The following is a 25499-nucleotide window of genomic DNA, read 5'->3' on the forward strand; positions in this document are numbered from 1 at the left end:
GTCTATAGCACCTTTGTTACAGGAGTCTGAAGTGCAGTATGTATTCAGTCGTGTCCAACTCCTTGCAACCCCCTGGGCTGTAACCTGCCAAGCTCCTCTGTCCATGGAATTTTCCAGGCAAGAATACTAGAATGGGTTGCCATTTCCATCTCCAGGGGATCTTCCCAACCCAGGGCTCGAACCCCCATCTTTTGCATTGGCAGGCAGATTCTTTACCACTGAGCCCCCTGGGAAGCTTTATGGCTAAACTAAGATAATTATTCTACTCCAGGAAGATTTGGGTAGATATTACATATATATATATGAGAACAGAATGCTAAGAAAAAGGACAAATCAGAAACCAAGAAAGAATTCCCCAAAATTAGAAAACGTGATTGCCAAATTAAATGTTTAATAGAAATGATAGAATATAAAGATGAGGAAATCTTCTAGAGCATAGAGGAGAAAGAAAATAAGATGGAAAATGTGAAGAAAAAAGCTATAGAAGATCAATTCCAAGCAGAATCTGCTGCTGCTAAGTCGCTTCAGTCGTATCCGACTCTGTGCAACCTCACAGACAGCAGCCCACCAGGCTCCCCCAGTCTCTGGGAATTCTCCAGGCAAGAACACTGGAGTGGGTTGCCATTTAATCTAGCATCTGCCTATTAGGTGTTCACAACAGAGAACAAGGAAAACACAAAGGATAAGTAGCCTGGTAAATATACAAAGAAAAGGCCCAGAGTTTTCTAAACAAAAGGGCTCCCAAATGCCCAGAAAGAAACAAAGAAACAATTCTTCTCCTTAGACACACTCACTGTGAAATGTCAGAACACCCGGGATCAGAAAAATTCCAAGAGTTTCTAAAGAGAAAAAAAAATTAGTCACCTATAAGGAAAGAGAATCCGACTAGCATTAGATTTTAAATTCAAAACCACAGATGTGTACAAAATGTGTACAGATGTGTACAAAAACAAAGCGTGCACATAAGTCATAGTCCAAATAGGAACTCAACTGGAAGGGGGCCATATTTTGAGCAACTGGATGAGTATGGAAAAGAAGGCTATTTGTTCTTGATGTCTGAGACATTTTGCGTTGAGTGACACTGGGGTCATGACATTGGGACCAGGGAGAAGAAACGTAATCATGGCACACTGCTTGGCTTGGTAACGATATTTACATACTCATAATGAAACGACTGTTTTCTGGTTTTCAGTTTTTAGAATCAACCTATAAACAAGGCAGGGGAAACTTGATTGTGGTTACAGAATAGATAGAATTTGGGAGGCAGAAGTGGGCAGAGAGGTAGAAGAAAGACTTTCTGCTTTTATCATCATCTTCCTGAATAAGTAGTCAGAGGTATCATTGACTGTCGGTGGAGCAAGAATTAGGGGTTTGTATTCAGTTTGAGTAGTAACAGAGAAACCAAAATAGCTAAAACTTTCAAAACACGGGAGGGAGTGGGGGATACGAATTAAAACTTTATCTACCCTAAAAGGAAGTGGATAGACAATGTCTGCTAAGGTTGTTGATCAAGACAGAGCAGTGTAAACATACCATTTGGAGATGAAAAGAGAAACCACGGGCAGAACTAAAAATAGAAGCGTGTTGGAGACTGTTGTCTACCGGAAGCAGAGGGAGGGTGGAGAGAGGTGGGCCAGGGCACTGTTTCTTTACTTTCCAAAACCTTTTGAATTATTTGATATTTTAATCATGCACATATTTTAATCCCACACTCTGGGAAAGTCTGAATTTAAGTCCTGGAAGCCTGTTCACTTTCATGTCATACAAAAAAATGATTACGAAAATAAACGAAATAATCACAGTGAAAAGAGAGAAAGCAGAGAAGCTCAGAGAGGTTACATGACTTATCCCAACTCACACCAGCTCGTGGGTTCTGAACGAAGCGCGGAGCCTGACTCACAGGGCGCGGTGCGCGTGGAGCAGAGCCGAGCAAGGATGTGTTTCGTAAAACAGGGTTTCCATGGTTCCATTTGGCTGCCCTCGGCAGCTATCTGTGAGCACTTCGTCACCTCCAATCCCATTTTAGACTTTGATGGGACCTAAATAAAAACAGAAATGGCCCAGGTGACAGATATATGTGCATTTTACATATTGGGAATGTCCTCAGGTGCTGTCTCTAAAAAGTAAATTCTAAATGCAATCGTATTTCAAACAAATGTGAGGCACTTCCTACCAGAAGAGATGGTGAGGCCAGACTTTCTGCAAGCGGAACGGTCCTTTTGCAACAGGAGCACTGTGCTGGGTGTGTGGAGACCCGAAGCAGCTTGCACTGTGTTTGCTGTGAATGCAACCCCTTCCGTCACCCGGCCTGGTTCAGTGGAACAGTGCTGACCCAGTGCCTCCCCTGCTTGACTTCCCTGGCAAGCCCTCCTTTGCTTCTCTGTATAGTATATACACTTCTAGTATATCTAAGGTTAATTTTAGTCCATGCCTGGCTCAGTGCCCTTACCCCAACACCTTTCCAGACCCTTCACTCTTTGAACAAATAGTGACTATATGCCACCACTGCCATCTCTGCCATCCAGGGATTGGGATATAAGTAAGGTCACCAGCAGGGCAAGGACCTTCCTTTTCTGCACATCTGTTCCAGGTGAGGGATGGAACTGCCTCAGCTTCAGCTCTGGACCTTGCATAGACTCCAAACTCCTCTTTCCCTCCTCCTGGAAAGAACAGGCAGCCAGCAAGCTGAATGTAAATTCCTCATCCATCCTTCAGTGGTTTTCCCTGTTCAAGGGGATTGTTCCCATCCTGGACCTAGTTTCTTATCTGAACTTGTTACTCCCTGGTTTTCTCAGGGGGATTATAATATTGAAATTGTCTATTTTTGATGGAAGCTTGCCCCACCCAGACATAAATCCAGGATGTATAGCCATTTCCATAGCTAGAAGGCTGACATGGCAGAAACACATTTGTTTCTGGGATGTAACTTACAATCACCCAGTTGAGCCCTGGGAAATAAAATATAAACGGACAACGTTGGGGTTAGGTGAGGGACAAGCTAAGGACTGAATGGCAAAAGGACTTGCGGTGACTAGACGGACATAATTTTCTGCAAGCTCCGGGAGCTGGTGATGGACAGGGAAGCCTGGCGTGCTGCAGTCCATGGGGTTGCAAAGAGTCAGACGCGACTGAGTGACTGAACTGAACTGATGATCTATATCAGACCTGCCTGAAGGTAAATAAACTTTGCCAGGTGGTGGGGAGATGTCCTGCACTTCCGGTTAGGACACATATTTGCAGCCATCAGCTGATGGGTATGTTGGCTTCTGGGGAGCAGGCCCCTGACTCAGCCTTCATTGAGTGTTCATATGAATCCTGGTCAGAAAACCAGCTACTTTTCTTAAGATCTTTAAAGCAAATTGGGCTGACTGTGGCTCAGATCATGAACTCCTTATCGCCAAATTCAGACATAAATTGAAGAAAGTAGGGAAACCACGAGACCCTTCAGGTATGACCTAAATCAAATCCCTTATGATTATACAGTGGAAGTGACAAATAAATTCAAGGAATTAGACCTGATAGAGTGTCTGAAGAACTATGGATGGAGGTTCGTGACATTGTATAGGAGGCAGTGATCAAGACCATCCCCAAGAAAAAGAAAAGCAAAAAGGCAAAATGGTTGTCTGAGGAGACCTTAGAAATAACCAAAAGAAGAAGAGAAGCAAAAGGCAAAGGAGAAAACGAAAGATATACCCATCTGAATGCAGAGTTCCAAAGAATAGCAAGGAGAGATAAGAAAACCTTCCTCAGTGATCAATGCAAAGGAATAGAAGAAAACATTAGAATGGGGAAGACTAGAGATCTCTTCAAGAAAATTAGAGATGCCAAGGAAACATTTCATGCAAAGATGGGCACAGTAAAGGAGAGAAATGGTATGGACCTAACAGAAGCAAAAGATACTGAAAGAGATGGCAAGAATACACAGAAGAACTATACAAAAAATGATCTTCATGACCCAGATAAAAACGATGGTGTGATCATTCACCTAGAGCCAGACAGCCTGGAATGTGAAGTCAAGTGGACCTTAGGAAGCATCACTATGAACAAAGCTAGTGGAGGTGATGGCATTCCAGTTGAGCTATTTCAAATACTAAAAGATGATGTTGTGAAAGTGCTGTACTCAATATGACAGCAAATCTGGAAAACACAGCAGTGGCCACAGGACTGGAAAAAGTCAGTTTTCATTCCAATCCCAAAGAAAGGCAATGCCAAAAAATGCTCAAACTACCACACAATTGCACTCATCTCACACGCCAGCAAAGTAATGATCAAAATTCTCCAAGACAGGCTTCAACAATACGTGAACTTCTAGATGTTCAAGCTGGATTTAGAAAAGGCAGAGGAACCAGAGATCAAATTGACAACATCCATTGGATCATCAAAAAAGCAAGAGAGTTCCAGAAAAACATGCACTTTTGCTTTATTAACTATGCCAAAGCCTTTGACTGTGTGGATCACAACAAACTGTGGAATATTCTTCAACGGGAATACTAGATCACCTTACCTGCCTCCAGAGAAATTTGTATGCAAGTCAAGGAGCAACAGGTTAAAACTGGATATGGAACAACAGACTGGTCCAAATGGGGAAAGGAGTATGTCAAGGCTGTGTATTGTCATCCTGCTTATTTAACTTATATGCAGAGCACATCATGCAAAATGCCAAGCTAGAAGAAGCACAAGCTGGAATCAAGCTGGCAGGAGAAATATCAATAACCTCAGATATGCAGATGACACCACCCTTTTGGCAGAAAGTGAAGAAGAACTAAAGAGCCTCTTGATGAAAGTGAAAGAGGAGAGTGAAGTTGGCTTAAAGCTCAACATTCAGAAAACGAAGATCATGGCATCTGCTCCCATCACATCATGGGAAATAGATGGGAAACAGTGGAAACAGTGAGAGACTTTATATTTTGGGGCTTCAAAATCACTGCGGATGGTGATTGCAGCCGTGAAATTAAAAGACGCTTGCTCCTCGGAAGAAAAACTATTACCAACCTAGATAGCATATTAAAAAGCAGAGACACTACTTTACCAACAAAGGTCCGCCTAGTCAAAGCTATGGTTTTTCCAATAGTCATGTATGGATGTGAGACTTGGACTATAAAGAAAGCTGAGAGCCAAAGAATTGATGCTTTTGAACTGGGGCGTTGGGGAAGACTCTTGAGAGTCCCTTGGTCTGCAAGGAGATCCAGCCAGTCCATCCTAAAGGAAATCAGTCCTGAATATTCATCAGAAGGACTGATGCTGAAGCTGAAACTTCAATACTTTGGCCACCTGATGCGAAGAGCTGACTCATTGGAAAAGACCCTGATGCTGGGAAAGATTGAAGGTGGGAGGAGAAGGGGATGAAAGAGGATGAGATGGTTGGATGGCATCACCAATGCGATGGACATGAGTTTGAGCAAGTGCCAAGAGTTGGTGATGGACAGGGAAGCCTGGAGTGCTGCAGTCCATGGGGTCGCAAAGAGTTGGACACGACTGAGCGAGTAAACTGGCTGAGGTGGGGCTAGTGCTGAAGAACTCACCTGCCAGTGCAGGAGACATAACAGACAGGGGTTCCATCTCTGGGAAGATCCCCTGGAAGAGGAAACGGCAACCCACTCCAGTATTCTTGCCTGGAGAATCCCATGGACAGAGGAGCCTGACAGACTACGGTCCATGGGGTCGCAAAGAGTCAGACATAAGTGAATAATAAACTTAGCGTGCCAGATTGCTGTTAGAGGTATTTGGAGATGAGGTATATTCTGGGTAAGTGTCCTCAGTGACTACAAAGCACTCGTGGATTCTAGCTGCCTTAGACCTGTAAACTATGTTTTTCCCACGTGTATATATATCTATGTCGCTGTGCTTGCTTTTTTCAGTTGCTAAGTCATGTCTGACTCTTTGTGACCCCATGGACTGCAGCACACCAGGCTTCCCTGTCCTTCACTATCTCCCAGAGTTTGCTCAAACTCAGGTCTGTTGAATCAGTGACATCATCCAACCATCTCATCCTCAGTCACCGGCTGTAGTGCCTGATAAAATACAAATACTTTTAAAACCTTATTCAACTGGCAGTAACTTTTTATTAGTATGTGGTTTCTCAAAGGGCATTAAAAATACAATCACACGTCTTTTTTATGATCCCCCAACCTCTAATCAGGTTTCCATGTTAGATTCATAATCTCTATGTTTTCCTCCAGAGCACTCAACACAATTTTGAATTGCATTTTTATTTGCATGGCCATTTATTTTGTGTCTGTCTCTCCCACTAGACTATAAGCTCCATGAGGGCAAAAGAATGCATTTGTTTTTCCTCACAAATTGTATTTCCGACTCCTAGTAGAGTGCCTGGCACATACTAAGGGCTCAGTAAATATTTGTGAAGCAAATGAATGAGGTGGTGGGGCTGACAGAGGATGTCCTAGAATTGTTTTTGATGGATAAAAAGTTTAGGAAGCAACAATCTGGTCATTTTACAAATATAACTGACACCCAGCCCAACCAAGACATTTACCGAAGAGAAATGTTGCTCCAAGGCAAATATGGAGGCATCTCCACCCACTGATCTTTTCAGCATCCTTGTCAGTTTCGGATAGCATTTATTATTCTTAGTTTTATTTGTTTATTGTTGGCTGTGCTGGGCCTTTGTGGCTGTGCAGGCTTTTCTCTAGCTGTAAGCAGTAGCTACTCACTAGTCGCAGTGCGAAGGCTTCTCTTGCTGCAAAGCAAGCGGGCGCCACATGGTCTCAGCAGTTGTGGCTCACAGGCTCTAGAACACACGCTCAATAGTTGTGGCGTATCAGCTGAGCTGCTCCGTGGGATGACAGATCTTCCCGGATCAGGGATCGAACCCATGTCTCCTGCACGACTGAGCCACCAGGAAAGCCCCAGCGTTTATTCTTCATAAAATGATACATTTATTTATTTCTGTGTAACATGGTACTAGGCGTGATACAAAGCAGACCACGCAAAGATTCGGCCTCTTCAGTGACGGCAGTCTTAGAGTGTCCAGTGGCTATTTTATGTAGCAGCTTTTATATTGATATGTTTCTGGAATAATTTCACGTAAAGTCTATACTTGACCTTCTGGGGTGTATAATGGTGTCAATCACAAACAATGGGTCACTGAAAAGAGGAGAATCCATTTTCTGCAGCCCCTTCCCACTCAAGTTGCCTCTGAGTCTCTTCCTCTTGATCAGAATGCTGTTCATTTGGAATCTGGAAGGTAAACATACTATAGCATTTATGGAATGCCAACCACTAGAAAGAACTATTCTAGGTGCCCTGGGGAAATACACAAGACTTAACAGGCATGGTACCTGCTTTAGAGGTGAAAACCAGCACGTCTACATTTATTTATTTCTTTGCAGCTAGGGTTCTTTCTTTCCAAACATCTGTTGCAAGGAATTGGCAGCTACAGAGCTGACCTGCAAATAAATTCAGCTCCATTCACAGTTCCTAAGAATGACTGTGACCAGCTCACTCACATAGGTGAGAAGAAAATATTTTCAGAGAGAGCAGAGGCACATAGGAAAAAGTCACATAGAATAAGTGGGAAAGGCTTGAGAGTGCATACATCGAACACAAATTCTCAGCTATTAAAAAGGAGTGGTCAGTCGAGCTATGGAGACAAATCTGAACATGCATCCTACAGAGGCCTCTGCCAACAGCCTGTGGGCATGTCACACCCCTGCCACCCTCCCCCACACACGATTTAATGACTGTCTGTGGCCATTGCTTGACCAGGAAAATGAGTGGGCATATTTAAAGACTCCAAACTCTATTCTGGAGGAAGTGGGACTCCCAGTTCTACAGATCACAGATAGGAAAGAGTGACTGGATTTCACGCAAAAGAAGAAAAAACATTTTTGAAATAAAACATCCTTTCTCTTTGATAGTTAACAGCAATATCTGGATCCTTAAAAATCCCTGTTCTCAGATCATTTAGGTTGGTGTACTCAGAGAAGGCCTCAGTATAGGAAGTGTATCAATAACTGGGCTGCTGCGGATGGCAAGGGCCCTGCAGGCTGGTCACGTGTGGGCTGTCACCCTTTACATCGCCACCACCCAGCATGTGACATCACACCGCCACGCCTTCCTCTCTGAGATGGCATTCTCTCTCTGCCTATGGTCATCTTCCTTGGTAAAGAATGGGAGGGAGCTGAGTGGGCACTTCCCCTCTGCTTCAGGCTTCCTGGCCCTTTGGAAGAGAAACAAGGTTCACAGGGTGTCTACCATATGCCAGGAGCTGTACTGGGCACTTGTCATGCAATAAGCCATTGAATCTACCGAATCACCCAGAGAAGGGCTTTCCATTCCCTTCATCCTGCAGGTTTTAATAACAAACAGGGGCTTCCCTGGTGGCCCAGTGGTTAAAACTTCACTTTTCAGTGCAGGGGCTGCGGGTTCGATCCCTGGTTAGGTCAGGGAGGTAGGATCTCACAAGCCTTGAGGCCAAAAAAAACAAAACATAAGACAGAAGTAATATTGTAACCAATTCAATAAACACGTTAAGAATGGTCCACAACAAAATGTCTGTAAAAAGAGGACAAAACAGGTGCAGAAACACGCAGTTCTGTGCCAAGGTCTTGAAGCTATAATGTAGGAAGGGTGTGACATCATAATTTTGAATTACAAAGCTAAGGTCCACTTACAGGCAGGCGCTCTGTTTACATCTACCAAGAAGCCCTTCTCGACACCAGGGACAAAGTAGCACCATAACAGATTTGAGGGGAAAATGGGACCTGCATGGACCCCATCTTTCGAGTTTGAGGAGCTCCTCTTCCTCGCCTGGTGGGGCAGGAGGGGGATACTCTTCCAGGCAGAGCCCTGCTTTCAGTCCTCTGCAGGAGAAAGCAGATACATGACAGACACATCAAGTTCACCCTTCAGACCTTTCTGCGGAACTGCAATATGCTCTGTTTCATGTTTCCTAAATTATTTGCAACAGGCAGCTGTGCTAGGTCAGAATCTCAGAGGTGCTCTGGGATTCCAGACAGGGTGGGGGCCGCCATCCTGCTCTCTCAGGCTGCGAATAATACAACTCACGAATGTGGGGCATTTAAGGAATTCAGGGGCTAAAAAGAGAAGCTCCTGGCTGGAAGCAGCTAAGATTCCTGGACCTCCATGGTGTCAGGGACCCATTTCAGGAATGTTTTGCTTTTGCTGTAGGATTAATAATACAGCAGCCTTCTATCAGCAATTACTGTGCTCCAAGCACTGGACCCAGGGCCTTTCAGAGGTATTGTATTCATCCAGCCCATCAATTCTGACTTCGTTTAATCCTCTTAACCCTGAGAGGCAGGTATCAGCAACCTCATCTCACAGATGAGTAATATGCTTGGAAAACATCAATAACTCACTCAAGTTTTCACAGATTTCAGGCCAAGTCAGGATTCAAACCCAGGCTGTCTGACTCAACTGCTCATATTTTTAACAACAGTATATTGCCTCTAAGGAATTTATTCTGCAGCTAATGAATACATCAGACAGGCTTTTTCTCCACCTCCCTACCCACCAAATGTTTGAGCAATTAAAATAGTTGCGTTCACTTATAAGGGGAATGGAAACACAGCACTTGGGCTTGTCCCAGTTACATTAATTAATTTCGTCTCAGGGTTCTTGATGGTCGCATAAACCAAAGAATCTAGAATCCCATGATGAAATTATGTCATTAAAGCCTTTGGCAGCTTAGCTATTATTTTATGTAAAAGAGATACGTGCCTCCTGAGAAGTCCTTTCCACCGCTAGACAGGATAAAATAAAATATATCAGTCATGTTAGGATTCTATACCATCATGCCGGTCTTTATGTGACATTATTGATAGGAATGCTGCTTGTTTGGAATCTGGAAGGTAAACAGAGTTTCAAATTCCAACCCTCTATTGTGGACTGTAATAAGCATGCCTCATGGTCATGCAAATTAAGGAACTCTGAAACCCCAAACCTCCAATCAGAGCGGCGGCCGCACCGACATTCCAAACACGCCTCTCTCGCCAAGGACAGCCCGGCTTAGACCGCGGAATCTTTGCAGAGCCGGCGTCAAAGGCTGCTGGAGGCTCAGTATCTGGGACATCTCATCGCAGCCGCAGTCCCATCTCGGGGTGAGGTCGGTGAGGGCAAATAACTAAAGAGTTTTCTCCAAAACGCCATAGTTGGAATTCCCTCTCCCGGCCCGGGATCCCTGGCGTCCCCTCCCCTGCTGCCGGACAAACTCCCCCCGAGCCCGGGGCCTAGCCGGTCCCCCACGTCGCCCACCTGCCGCACAGGGCGCTGCCCAGCCCGGCGGGGAAGCACTTTCCTCCCGCAGAAAGGACCGAGCCCGAGACACGCCCTGGCTATCTATAGAAAATCGCGCTGAGGGTTCTGCTGACCAGTCACTCGAGATCCCTCCTTGGGCCTTATTATGTCACAGGAACCCAGAATGGAATGCGGAGGATTAAATTCCAAGCCCTTCCCGGCCGGCGGGGCCGCAGGGAGGGGAGTTGGAGGCCATGTGGGCTCTCGGGTGCCCCCTACTGAGTGTCCTTGTCCCTTCGGCTCGGATGCCGGCCAGGCCACGGTTGGTGCAGTGGTCCAGGCCTCCTGAGGACTCCGGGGGCTGCAGGCAGCCCGGCCCTTTGCGCTCTTAGAGCATCCAGGGACACAGCGGGGCGGGCAAGGACAGACTGGACCCTCGGAGCTCACGCTGTAGGGCTGGGTGGTTCGCTGCCCACTCCGAGGCTCAGATTCCTCACCAAAGGAACCCTTGAGACATAAGATAAAGGAATATCACATACAAGGAGGGAAGCCGGGGAGTGGATGCTACAGAGGTGGTGACCTAGGAGCAAGGGGTGATGCGGAATTTAGAAACCCCAAGGGCAGTCACCGGTCAGGAAAGGTGGTAGAAAGATGTGGCAAGGAGGAAATACTCCAAGTATGGGCTAATTCTATTTTAAAAGACAAGGGAATTACCAGGTTACTTCGACCTACCAATCTCTGTGTCCCTTATCCATAATACAGGATTAATGATGCTTATGGGCTTCCCTGGTGGATCAGTAGTAAAGAGTCCGCCTGCTAATGCGGGTGACAGGGTTTTCATCCCTGGGTCCGGAAGATTCCGTGGAGAAGGGAATGGCAACCCTCTCCAGATTTCTTGGCTGGGAAATCCTATGGACAGAGGAGCCTGGCAGGCTACATACAGCCCATGGTGTCGCAAAAGAGTGGGACACGAATTCGCGACTAAACAACAATAATAATACCTACTACATAGGTCTGTTGTGACAAATAAATGAGTCTGTTCACAAAAAGGGCTTCCAACAATGCCAGCATGTAGTAAGTCACCTGTTTTGTTATTATTGTTGTTATTATTATCTACCAGTACCAATTGTTGTTATTACAAGGTCTCAGAACACAATACTTGGAAAAGAACACTAGCATTGGTAACATTTACGGCACTTTCTGACATGCCAGTCATTCTGCTGAGCATTTTAAAGAATGTATCATTTCAGAAACAGCTCTGTGCAGTAATTACCATCATCTCCATCTTTTAACAGTGAAGAACCTAAGCATTTAGTGCTCTCCCACCAGAGCTGGCCCGGGGCCGGATTCCTCCCTTGCTGTTTGACCTGCAAATACCATTGCCCTTGGTGGGTCTGCAGTGGAGAAAAAGGGCAAATAATAGCATCTGCTTTATTTCCTTCATATGACTCTGTTGAGAAAAGTGTTGTGCAAGCTGACATTCCACCCAGAAAAAGGAGGAATTTCATCTTCATCCAGGAAAGCAAGTCAAAGTAGGAAATACAGAAGCTGAGCAGTGACAGGGAGACAGCATTGTCCTGGGATCGTCCTGCTTCTTTTCAGAGAAGAAGGGACTGTATGGGGTCTCAGGTCACATTTAATCTAAGCCAAGAGCCCATGGAGGTGCCTGTCGTCCTGGGGCGGCCAGGGTGGGGGTGGGGGGTGACTGGTGCTGTGAAAAGTGGAAAGCCCACCACCCGTCAGGTGTCTTTGAGGAGCCTGTCAATATTTGTGCAAGTGTACACACACAGACACGTGCACACACAGAGGCACACACAGTAATAATGTATCACTGGGCTCCCACCTTAGCAGAGTGAGTGAAACATGTAAACACATAATAAATTATGCCTATGCCAATGGAGCATAGAAGCAGTAACTATAAAATACTACCCAGGGGAGAGAAAGTTTATTGAGACAGAAATAGAACACCCCAATCTCATTGCCAATAACATTATTTCACACCCGGAGTAAGCTAGCAGGGTTGTTATTTCTTGAAGGAGACCTTTGTCTTTTTTCTTAAACATTGAATTTTTTTTTTTTCTTTAAACAATGCCAATCTTTCCTTCTGAAGGGATCTTGAAAATCTTCTACTTTTATGAAGGGACTGATGTCCCAGAGAGTGAAGGAACTCTGATGACAAGGCTCTAAGTACTGCTGGTTTTGTTGTCATGTCTCTGACCCTGAAGGCCTTTAGACGGTGTGCAGACCTTGGTTTCCTCCTGAAAGAGACTCCTCTGACAGCCATGCTTCCCATGGGCCCAGGGTTGAGAGGCGACGCTGCACAACAGACTCCTGAGCCGGTGGTCTCCCAAGTAGGGATCACACCCAGAGGATGCTCCCCCAGGCAATCCACTGGGAGCAAAGGAAGATAATATTAAGACCTTACTTTATTTTATACTATCATTACAAAGCCACTTTTGCATTTAAAATTCAAATATATATAAAGGTAGAATAAGATTCTGAGCTTCCCAGGTGCCCATGTAACCATCCAACTTCAAAAATTGGTGATTCATGGCTAGTGTTTTTTCTCCTCTACACAGCCTCCTACTCGCCCTGTCTGCTCCCCCTTCCACATTCTTTGAAGCAAATCCCAGACACTATATGCTGCAAAGGCCATCTTGTGCCTGCAGACTTTTGACACCTTGGAGCACTTCCTTATCAAGAGATAAAGAGCCCATGGGGCTTACTGCCTCCTGTGGGACTAGCTTTCCCTATTTCAGGGTCAGTGGATCTTCCTTTGTTCTGCTTGTCTGTATATTAATGGCTCCCCCAAAGAGGCCCCCGACCTTCATATTCAGACTCGGTGAAAGAGGGGTTGGGATTCCTTAATCCCAAGAAGGGTGCGTGCATTGCCATGCATGCCCCTCCACTGTCTCCTGGGAGAGACCCGATGGCCGTGGAGACCCACGCCCACTACTGAAGCCGCTTTTACTCTGTTTCTTCTCTGCGTAAGAAAGTGTTGTTCCACCCAGTATTTTTCCTGGCAACTCCGATACCAAGGTGCAGTGGGCAGAATGTCTACATCCTCCCCTGGGGCTTGGTGACTGGTACACCGTGTTCTGCTCTGGGGGATTGACAATCAGCACTCCATGTTCCGCTGGACACTTGTCATTACAGCTATAAATATTCCAACACATGGATCTGAAAACAAGCCTATAAAGACCAAGTCTTCCCTCTTTAAAAACAACCACAATGCCTTCATTGTACTCCGAAACATCAAGAGTTCCTCAGTATAATTGCCTATCCAGTGTTAACATTTCCTCAATTATTCTATAAATATTTTTTATAGTTTGAACTGGAATCCAAACAAGCTCCATACATTGTGAGGGATAAATATGTACCTGAAGTCCATCCTTTTTAACCTATTAATCTCCCTGTAACCTCTCATTCTCTATTTTTGCAATTTTTTGGCTAAAGAACTTGGATTGTTTTTCCTAACGAATCTTCTGCAGGCTGGATTTTGCCGATTATGTTCCCTTAGTATCATTTTATCATGGGCCTCCATGCCTAGTGTTTCCCATAAATGAAAAATGAAGAAGTTTCATCAGGTTCAAATTAAATATTTTGGCAAGAACATTCTGTAGGTGGTGGTATGGACATCTATTAGGAGAACATAATATCTGGTCATCTCTTTTTATAGGGGGGATATCTGCAATTTTTGATGATCATTGCCAAACCCTTTAATTCACTGGTGGTTACAAAGTGTGGTGTTCTAATTCTATCTTCATTTATTTGCTGGAGTACTTCTGTAGAGAGAATCTTCTCATCAGCTATTTGCTAATCTGAGTCCTGGTTCTTTCAGGAAAGGTAAGATAAATGCTTCTCTTACCCCAACTCCACCACCCCCCCCCTTTTTTTAAACCAGTTTTCAAAATAATAAGTTAATCACCTAGAATTCTCTAAAAATGATCACCATTTTATCTTTTTTTAATATTACTATAAACACGTGGATTTCAGTGTATGTAATGTGGTTTAATCCACCGCAGTGGCTCCGAGCAGCCCATTTTTGGCCAATGGAATCTGTTCAAGTTGACTCTTGATTTTTTTGATGTGACCCTAATAATAATTGATCTCTTCCTTGCTCTCTGGTATGACAAGATATTCCAAGCTCACTTTCCAAACTTCTCCAAGGAGCTGGTTTCTTTTAGTGGGAAATGTTATTCAGAGGTCACAGTCTATTAGGTTCATATATGCTTTGCTTTATATTTCTGTAATAGATGCTTCATAATGCACATAATGTGTACACTGTGATAGATACATATTACTTATAAATGGCAAACATACAAAGATACACACATTCCTGAAAGGGATACTCAGTTCAGTTCAGTCGCTCAGTCGTGTCCGACTCTTTGCGACCCCATGAATCGCAGCACGCCAGGCCTCCCTGTCCATCACCATCTCCCGGAGTTCACTCAGACTCGCATCCATTGAGTCCGTGATACCATCCAGCCATCCCATCCTCTGTCGTCCCCTTCTCCTCCTGCCCCCAATCCCTCCCAGCATCAGAGTCTTTTCCAATGAGTCAACTCTTCACATGAGGTGGCCAAAGTACTGGAGTTTCAGCTTTAGCATCATTCCTTCCAAAGAAATCCCAGGGTTGATCTCCTTCAGAATGGACTGGTTGGATCTCCTTGCAGTCCAAGGCACTCTCAAGAGTCTTCTCCAACACCACAGTTCAAATGCATCAATTCTTCAGCACTCAGCCTTCTTCACAGTCCAACTCTCACATCCATACATGACCACAGGAAAAACCATAGCCTTGACTAGATGGACATTAGTCGGCAAAGTAATGTCTCTGCTTTTCAATATGCTATCTAGGTTGGTCATAACTTTTCTTCCAAGGAGTAAGCATCTTTTAATTTCATGGCTGCAGTCACCATCTACAGTGATTTTGGAGCTCCCCAAAGTAAAGTCTGACACTGTTTCCACTGTTTCCCCATCTATTTCCCATGAAGTGATGGGACCGGATTCCATGATCTTCGTTTTCTGAATGTTGCGCTTTAGGCCAACTTTTTCGCTCTCCTCTTTCACTTTCATCAAGAGGCTTTTAGCTCCTCTTCACTTTCTGCCATAAGGGTGGTGTCATCTGCATATCTGAGGTTATTGAGATTTCTCCTGGCAATCTTGATTCCAGCTTGTGTTTCTTCCAGTCCAGCGTTTCTCATGATGTAATCTGCATATAAGTTAAATAAGCAGGGTGACAATATACAGCCTTGACGTACTCCTTTTCCTATTTGGAACCAGTCTGTTGTTCCATGTCCCATTCTAACTGTTGCTTCTTGACCTGTATACAGATTTCTCAAGAGGCAGGTCAGGTGGTCTGGTATTCCCATCTCTTTCAGAATTTTCCACAGTTTATTGTGATCCACACAGTCAAAGTCTTTGGCATAGTCAAGGAAGCAGAAATAGATGTTTTTCTGGAACTCTCTTGCTTTTTCCATGATCCAGCAGATGTTGGCAATTTGGTCTCTGGTTCCTCTGCCTTTTCTAAATTCAACTTGAACATCAGGGAGTTCACGGTTCACTTATTGTTGAAGCCTGGCTTGGAGAATTTTGAGCATTACTTTACTAGCATGTGAGATGAGTGCAATTGTGCAGTAGTCTGAGCATTCTTTGGCATTGCCTTTCTTTGGAATTGGAATGAAAACTGACCTTTTCCAGTCGTGTGGCCACTGCTGAGTTTTCCACATTTGCTGGCATATTGAGTGCAGCACTTTCACAGCATCATCTTTCAGGATTTGAAACAGCTCAACTGGTATTCCATCACCTCCACTAGCTTTGTTTGTAGTGATGCTTTCTAAGGCCCACTTGACTTCACATTCCAAGATGTCTGGCTCTAGATTAGTGATCACATCATGATGACACTCTGGGTCATGAAGATCTTTTTGTACAGTTCTTCTGTGTATTCTTGCCACCTCTTCTTAATATCTTCTGCTTCTGTTAGGTCCATACCATTTCTGTCCTTTATCGAGCCCATCTTTGCATGAAATGTTCCCTTGATGTCTCTAATTTTCTTGAAGAGGTCTCTAGTCTTTCCCAATCAGTTGTTTTCCTCTATTTCTTTGCATTGATTGCTGAAGAAGGCTTCCTTATCTCTTTGTGCTATTCTTTGGAACTCTGTATTTAGATGCCTATATTTTTCCTTTCCTCCTTTGCTTTTCACCTCTCTTCTCTTCACAGGTATTTGTGAAGACAGCCATTTCGCTTTTTTGCATTTCTTTTCCATGGGGATGGTCTTGATCCCTGTCTCCTGCGCAATGTCACGAACCTCATTCCATAGTTCATCAGGCACTCTATCTATCAGATCTAGGCCCTTAAATCTATTTCTCATTCCACTGTATAATCATAAGGGATTTGATCGAGGTCATACCTGAATGGTCTAGCGGTTTTCCCTACTTTCTTCAATTTGAGTCTGAATTAGGTGATAAGGAGTTCATGATCTGAGTCACAGTCAGCTCCTGGTCTTGTTTTTGTTGACTGTATAGAGCTTCTCCATCTTTGGCTGCAGAGAATATAATCAATCTGATTTCAGTGTTGACCATCTGGTGATGTCCATGTGTAGAGTCTTCTCTTGTGTTTTTGGAACAGGGTGTTTGCTATGACCAGCGCATTTTCTTGGTAAAACTCTATTAGTCTTTGCCCTGCTTCATTCTGCATTCCAAGGCCAAATTTGCCTGTTACTCCAAGTGTTTCTTGACTTCCTACTTTTGCATTCCAGTCCCCTAGAATGAAAAGGACATCTTTTTGGGGTGTTAGTTCTAAAAGGTCTTGTAGGTCTTCATAGAACCGTTCAACTTCAGCTTCTTCAGAGTTACTGGTTGGGACATAGACTTGGATAACTGTGATATTGAATGGTTTGCCTTGGAGATGAACAGAGATCATTCTGTCATTTTTGAGATTGCATCCAAGTACTGCATTTTGGACTCTTTTGTTGACCATGATGGCTTCTCCATTTCTTCTGAGGGATTCCTGCCTGCAGTAGTAGATATAATGGTCATCTGAGTTAAATTCACCCATTCCAGTCCATTTTAGTTCGCTGATTCCTAGAATGTTGACGTTCACCCTTGCCATCTCTTGTTTGACCACTTCCAATTTGCCTTGATTCATAGACCTGACATTCCAGGTTCCTATGCAATATTGCTCTTTACAGCATCGGATCTCGCTTCTATCACCAGTCACACCCACAACTGGGTATTGTTTTTGCTTTGGCTCCATCCCTTCATTCTTTCTGGAGTTGTTTCTCCACTGATCTCCAGTAGCATATTGGGCACCTAATGACCTGGGGAGTTCCTCTTTCAGTATCCTATCATTTTGCCTTTTCATACTGTTCATGGGGTTCTCAAAGCAATAATACTGAAGTGGCTTGCCATTCCCTTCTCCAGTGGACCACGTTCTGTCAGACCTCTCCACCATGACCCACCCATCTTGGGTTTCCCCACAGGCACGGCTTGGTTTCACTGAGTTAGAGAAGGCTGTGGTCCTAGAGTGATTAGATTGACTAGTTTTCTGTGAGTATGGTTCCAGTGTGTCTGCCCTCTGATGCCCTCTTGCAACACCTACCATCTTACTTGGGTTTCTCTTACCTTGGACGTGGGGGTATCTCTTCATGGCTGCTCCAGCAAGGTACAGCCGCCTCTCCTTACCTTGGATGAGGGAAAATTTAGTGACCACATGCTTGGTGCCTGGGAAATGTGCTTGAATTATGATACTGGGCCCTCTTCCTTTCTAGCTGTTTTGTCTTGGTCAGTTCTTTCTTTCTCTGAACCTCAGTTAATTCAAGTGCAAAGTAAACGGCAATAGCTACATCATGGGGACATGCGATAACCAAATAAGACAGAGAAGATAGAGATTAGAGAGTGGAAGACACACACATACATACATACATACGCAAACACATACCCTGGTCTCACCAAATAAACAGGCACTACTCATAGTATCTCAACTAAAAGATCAGTATTGACAAAGTTCTGTCTCATGTAGAAGGTTCCCTGTTCTCAAGAAGCTTACAAACCAGAAGAACCAAGAAGCACCAGACACAGGAAAATTCACATAGCATCCATCCCTCCAAGGGCTCACTGAGCCAATTCAGAGGAGAGAGCTCTCTGGAACCTGGAAAGGACTAGAAGTCTTTGGGATAAAGGTGAACTTTGGCTCGGCCCTGAAGGCTTACCCACAGAAGGGCATGGGATGGGGATTCACAGGCAGAGCATTACGGGCTGGGAGATGGCCAGGTTTGGGGAAAAAGAGAACGCAGCAAAGCAGGAGGAGGAGGAGGAGAAACTACCAGAAAGAACAAGCCCAGGAAGGAAAGGCTGTTGGAAGGTCCCAGCCCGCTACAGAGGTGAGCAGGAGGAGCACAGAGAACAGGAGCTAGGGGGCCTCATGAGGCAGTGGGAGGAAGGAAGCATGTGCCTGCAGAGAAGGGTTCTTGCTGACTGGTTTGGAAAAGAGCAGAGCAGCTCAGGCACCAGAATGGTACGACGCCAGACATGGGGGCTACCCAGCTGGGGGCAGTCTTCTCTCCACCAGGAGGAAGATGCTGGAGGAAAACAGAGATTTGAAATGGCTTTGAGGAACCAAGCCCCAGGAACTGCCACAGCCAGGGTGGCAGCAAGAAAGCAAACCCTGGCACGACTGAGGCTCTCCAAGAGGTGAGGTGGGGTGAGGCTGGTGGGGGGTCTGCCCCTTGGCTTGGGCTGCAGCAGGAATTCACCTTCTCCAAGGTCGATTACACGCCAGGCACTGTGTTGCACACTTAACATACCTTCCCCTGTTTAGTCCTCCTGGTCAGCCTCCAAGACAGATGAAGCACTCCCACTGAAATAATGAGGACACGGCGGGTGCCAGAAGCCCCGTGATCCTGTGATTTACTAAACCTTAAACCCAAAATACAGTCTGCACCCCCAACCATGCAGCAGGCCACCACCGACCGACACCTTCGCCGGAGACGCCCGGACACCTACAGGCAAGTCTCCTGTGGGGTCACTGCTCCTTCCTCCTGGGTCCTTGTGCACCAGGTTCTGTTGTGCCCCCCAAGACTCTGTTTCCCAGTCCAGTGTAAGTTCTGGCAGCTCTGTGATGGGAATGACCATGTAGCTATGACCTAAATCAAATCCCTAATGATTATACAGTGGAAGTGAGTAAAAGATAAATGGGACTAGATCTGATAGAGTGCCTGTTGAGCTATGGACAGAGATTCGTGACATTGTACAGGAGGCAGGGATCAAGACCATCCCCAAGAAAAAGAAATGTAAAAAAGAAAAATGGCTGTCTGAGGAGGCCTTACAAATAGCTGTGAAAAGAAGAGAAGCCAAAAGCAAAGGAGAAAAGGAAAGATGTAGGCATCTAAATGCAGAGTTCCAAAGAATAGCAAGAAGAGATAAGAAAGCCTTCCTCAGGGATCAATGCAAAGAAATAGAGGAAAAGAACAGAATGGGAAAGACTAGAGATTTCTTCAAGAAAATTAGAGATACCAAGGGAACATTTCATGCAAAGATAGGCTCAATAAAGGACAGAAATGGTATGGACCTAACAGAAGCAGAAGATATTAAGAAGAGGTGGCAAGACTACACAGAAGAACTGTACAAAAAAGATCTTCACGACCCAGATAATCACAATGGTGTGATCACTCACCTAGAGCCAGACATCCTGGAATGTGAGGTCAAGTGGGCCTTTGGAAGCATCACTACGAACAGGGCTAGTGGAGGTGATGGAATTCCAGTTGAGCTATTTCAAATCCTAAAAGATGATGCTGTGAAAGTGCTGCACTCAATATGCCAGCAAATTTGGAAAACTCATCAGTGGAAAGGTCCGTTTTCATTCCAATTCCAAAGAAAGGCAATGCCAAAGAATGCTCAGACTACCGCACAATTGCACTCATCTCACATGCTAGTAAAGTAATGCTCAAAATTCTCCAAGCCAGGCTTCAACAATACGTGAACCATGAACTTCCAGATATTCAAGTTGGATTTAGAAAAGGCAGAGGAACCAGAGATCAAGTTGCCAACATCTGCTGGATCATCAAAAAAGCAAGAGAGTTCCAGAAAAACATCTACTTCTGCTTTATTGACTATGCCAAAGCCTTTGACTGTGTGGATCACAATAAACTGCGGAAAATTCTTCAAGAGATGGGAATACCAGACCACCTGACCTGTCTCTTGAGAAATCTGTATACAGGTCAGGAAGCAACAGTTAGAACTGGAAATGGAACAACAGCCTGGTTCCAAATAGGAAAAGGAGTACGTCAAGGCCGTGTATTGTCACCCTGCTTATTTAACTTATATGCAGAGTATATCTTGAGAAACACTGGGCTGGATGAAGCACAAGCTGGAATCAAGATTGCCGGGAGAAATACCAATAACCTCAGATATGCAGATGACACCACTCTTATGGCAGAAAGCGAAGAAGAACTAAAGAGACTCTTGATGAAAGTGAAAGAGGACAGAAAAAAATTTGGCTTAAAGTTCAACATTCAGAAAATGAAGATCATGGCATCCGGTCCCATCACTTCATGGGAAATAGATGGGGAAACAGTGGAAAGAGTGAGAGACTTTATTTTTTTTGGCTCCAAAATCACTGAAGCTGGTGACTGCAGCCATGAAATTAAAAGACTCTTTGGAAGAAAATTATGGCCAACCTAGACAGCATATTAAAAAGCAGAGACATTACTTTGCCAACAAAGGTCCGTCTAGTCAAGGCTATGGTTTTTCCTGTGGTCATGTATGGATGTGAGAGTTGGACTATAAAGAAAGCTGAGCACAGAAGAATTGATGCTTTTGAACTGTGGTGTTGGAGAAGACTCTTGAGAGTCCCTTGGACTGCAAGGAGATCCAATCAGTCCATCCTAAAGGAAATCAGTCTTGAATATTCATTGGAGGGACTGATGCTGAAGCTGAAACTCCAATACTTTGGCCACCTGATGAAAAGAACTGACTCATTTGAAAAGACATTGATATTGGGAAAGACTGAAGGCAAAAGGAGAAGGGGATGACAGAAGATGAGATGGTTGGATGACATCACCGACTCAACAGACATGAGTTTGAGTAAACTCCGGGAGTTGGTGATGGACAGAGAGGCCTGGCATGCTGCAGACCATGGGGTTGCAAAGAGTCAGACAGGACTGAGCAACTGAACTGAACTGAACTGAAACATGGACTGAAGTTGGGATTTAAACACAGGTCTGTCTCTAAAACCCATTCCACCCTCTTTCCACTACTATTGACTCTCCCTCAAAGTGATGATTGGATTTGTCCATTTAGCACAAAAGTTGCTACTTATGAAACATGTGCCTGGCACATTTTATAGCTTTTCCATGCCTTAGCTTCTTGATTTCTCTCATACCTTAGAAGAGGCTCTTCTATTCATCTCATTTCAGAAATGAGGCAGAGAGATGTTAAATAATGCACCTGAGATCACACAGTAAGCAAAAATGCAAGGATTTAGAGCCTACACGCTTGACCTCATGCTGTACCAGCTGCCAGTGGGTGCCCATGTGTGCCAGGCCTCTTTACATCCTGTGTTTCCACAATGTGAGTTCCCCCACTCAGGCCATAGTGTGGGTCCCCACACCACCCCCAGGCACTGTGAGTGAAAGGTGAGGGGAGGCTGCCTCCACTGAAATTCCCTGAGAACAGGCTATCAGAGGGGCAGGTGGCAGTTCTCTGCTAATGACACTTATTTCCTTGCGGTGGCACCTCTGATCCTAACAATAGGCATTTTGGCTTGTTTTTTGCCCTTGGTTTGGGGAATCTGAGACATCTGACTGTTAGGGGTAACAGTGCACGTACCAGGGAGGGGGCCTATCCAACTACTCTGAGGCCAAAATTTTCTTTTTTTTTCCCCAGTCAGAAGGTCTTCATGGGAGGTTTTAGGGAGGGCAAAAGCAGGTGGTGTTAAGAGTGGGGAAAAAAATCTTTGTCCCTTGAAGACTGACTGAAAGGAATGCCTGCTCTCCTGAGATTTGCAGTCCAATTTATCTTCCTTAAATGACCACATTGGAAAATGATCACCGCAGCGACGCAACATTAGAAATGTGAAATGGATAAATAAAACCTTGGGTGAGCGTGCTGGCTGCTGAACCTGTCTGAAAAATGGAGATGTGAAGGGCACACAGACTGAGCCAGGAGAGCCCTCTCAGAGGAATGTCAAATGTTTATCTGGGAGAAAAGAGAAGCTAGTGTCCACAAGCCCTCAGGCTTTCGTAGGGCGCTCTCTTTGTCAGTAAGGCTGAACCTTTCCAGAGGTCATTTCCCCGAGATGGTTGCAGCTGCTTTTAGTAACAACTGAGGACCATGGTGGAAGGGGCCTTTGAGGTCACACGTTATAGTCTGACCACCTCACTTTGCAAATGATGAGGCAGGCCCAGAGAGAGGGGGTGACGTGGTCTGATATGTTAGTGCGTTTTCTGCTGGGGTGTTTATAAGAATCAGATCATTCATCAGATTGGAATGTAGGTCACAAAGTTGAAAGTACCACTGGCATCAGTGAACCCTACTACGTTCCAGAAAGCGGTGAGCCTTCTGCAAACACGATCTCATTTAGTCTTCACAATGGCCCAGTGAGAGTGGCACTAGACAGCCAGAATTTTTGTAGCTGAGGCCACTGAAGGCTGAAGAGTTTAAGTGACTTGATCAAGGTCGCACTGCTGAGAAATGTGACACCAAGTCCCATGTTCCCTCTCTGCTACCTTCTGACAAGGATAGCGGAAATGGTAAAATGAACCGGAGTATGCTTCTGGGGATATTATTTTACAATTAAAACTACTACTATAAACTCCATGAAGTAACATGGTAATTGGTCCTTACATAGCACTGAGTGAAAAATGCAATCCTCAATGTAAAATATGCAGAAGAGAAATGGAAGCTGAATGCTTCACCATGGAGGAGTATGATAAGCTTATTTTATTTCTGCTTTTCTCCCCATTGTAATATTGTGTAATGTGGCCTAGGTCTTTTGTAATGAAAGAATGAATATAATCTTTCTTCAAGAACTAGTACTGTACTCGCAAAATCAATAAGGAAAAGGCTAAAATGAATAGTAATATATTTTCCTTTCCTTGGCAATGAAAGCTAATAAGTAATTGATTTGCAGCATGAGATAGGAGATCATTATACAAAGTCCATGTATAACACAATTCTCTTTTCACATTCCATCGGGTGTAACAAAAACTCAAATTCAAAGAACTTCAATTTTGAAGCCACCCTGTTTTTATGGCTCGCATAGCCTGGTCTATTAATAAAAGGAGATGATCACTCTGCTGTGTTTGCCAGGGGAATGACTAACCATTCTTTCCTTCTGTCTGCAATTGAGTTCCAGCCAATGTCCAGGCTCAGGGACACATTGTGTTGGAAGGTTCCCTCCCGTCCATTCTCTCCTTCCACACGCAGAAGCTCAGGCCCAGACAGGTAACATTTCCTGCTCGAGATCTTGTGAGTCTTACTGGTGAAATCCTGATTATAAACTCTCCACGGCCCAAAGACCAGGCTCTTCCAGGTATGGGCCAGTCCCAGCACCCAAAGCTGACTCCTTCCTATACTAGATGCGTTAAGATTTCAGTGACAGGACAAAATGAAAGCCAGGCTCCACTGCTCACACCCACTATGCAGTTTCTCTGTGCCAAGCACTATGGTAAATGCTTTACAGGGGCGATTTAGCCCCAAAGGCAACCCTGTGGTAAGGTCACAGCATCAAAGGTATTTCAGTGCTGAAGAGAAGGAGGCTCAGCTAGGCTGAGCCCGTTGCCCCAGGTTGACTGGGTCAGAATTTTGACCTGGGCTGCGTGCTTTCAGAGCCAGTCCTCTTAACTCTTAGAGTTGGAAGGGACTTATAGCATCAGCTCACGTCCACGGACAAGTTTTTTTTCCTGGAGGGTTTAGAAATGCAATTGAGGTAAGACAGCTACTGGACTTGGGCGCCAAACATGCTAGGATCATTTTTTTTTAGCAAGCTAGTAAGCCTTAGTGGATGTGATTCAATGGGCATGAGTTTGATCAAACACCAGGAGACGGTGAAGGACAGGGAAGCCTGGCATACTGCAGTCCATGGGGTCGCAGAGTCAGACATGACTAAGCAAGTGAAAATAACAAAGTGAGCCTTAAAATGACCCCCTCATACCCACAGCTAAGTAGTTCCTCCTTTCCGCTTCTCCACACCCATGCACACCTCCTGGTTGCCTTGCTTTAACTTAGCACACACACCAGTTTTTAACAGAAAACATATTCAAATGTAAACGAGTTTAGCAAACGCAATCCACGTTCCAGGCCTGTGCAAGGCTTGAAGGAGGATGGGGTGCCAGTTCTTTTCTAAAATGTGATATGTGACCTCCAGAATTTTAACATCCACCAGCATTTTTTTTTTAACTTTGAACAAGGCGATTAAAAGGAGCCCAATAGATACTGCATTTCACTGTTGCTCTCTAATAGTGAGCAATACATACTCATCTATCTGCTGGAGGAATTATGCAAATATTTATAAATTCTAATACCTATCAAAGCAGGCCTGAGGCTCCCTGCACTGACTGGCCTGGGTTCTGTTTCCTCTGTTAAAATGAAGTGACCCTGGCTGAATTCAGGGTACACTGTGTTGACCAGTCAATGAGCAGAACTAGGAAAACTGTTATCAATGGAAAGTAGAAGAAAGGGATGAGCAGGCATAAGGTGAGCAAGCTAAAAGCGCACATCTGGAAAGCAGATGCGTCAGGGTTGGGCTTTAGAGCTGCTCAGATCTAATTCAGAATCTTGGCACAAATCAATCACTAGCCGTGTGACCTTGATGAGTCCTGTAGCTATTCTCAGGTTCTGTTTCAGAACAGCAAAAAAAAAAAAAAAAAGAAGGTACTAATACCTACCTTGCAGGGTTTTAGATTGCTGATAATGTGTGGAAAATGTATAGAACCATGCTGGCATCTTGCACTGCCCAATGTGTGCGTCATCGTTATTTACAATCACTGGGAATTTCCACTAATACTTGGCTTGTCTTCACTGTAAATTAAGTCGAGGACCTACAAAAGTGAGGAAAAATAATTTCTTAAAGCAAACTCAACCATCAGCTGAGCAACATTTAAGGAGCACCTGCTGGGTAGATACCAACTTTGTGGACTTCAGTGGGGCCAGGAAAGCAGGGAGTGATCCACTGCTTGCTTTTTTTTTAACCATGGCAAGAAAATATAAATGTAAGTGGAAATGAAAGCAACTAAAAAAGTTTCTTTTCAAAACACTAAGCGATGACTCTGTGGAGAGATAAAA

The 25499-nt window shown here is 44.6% G+C and overlaps 1 long non-coding RNA gene across 3 annotated transcripts in view; it reads right to left on the reverse strand.

Annotated features, from left to right (window-relative positions):
• Positions 1–1736: 1736 nt before the first annotated feature.
• LOC105602703 (uncharacterized) overlaps positions 1737–25499 on the reverse strand; it is a 31287-nt gene continuing 7524 nt past the window's right edge. The window contains exons 2-4 of one of the 3 annotated variants that reach the window (XR_009596830.1): positions 25103–25255; positions 17841–17900; positions 11845–12609 (exon numbers count right to left, since the gene is read on the reverse strand). This is a non-coding gene — a long non-coding RNA (uncharacterized LOC105602703). Of the gene's footprint in view, positions 2040–11844; positions 12610–14440; positions 17231–17840; positions 17901–25102; positions 25256–25499 lie in introns of those variants that run through there. The other 2 variants (XR_009596831.1, XR_006056626.2) reach the window with 2 other exon arrangements.

The sequence above is a fragment of the Ovis aries genome, chromosome 17, assembly GCF_016772045.2.
Source record: "Ovis aries strain OAR_USU_Benz2616 breed Rambouillet chromosome 17, ARS-UI_Ramb_v3.0, whole genome shotgun sequence".
NCBI classification, from domain to species: domain Eukaryota; kingdom Metazoa; phylum Chordata; class Mammalia; order Artiodactyla; family Bovidae; genus Ovis; species Ovis aries.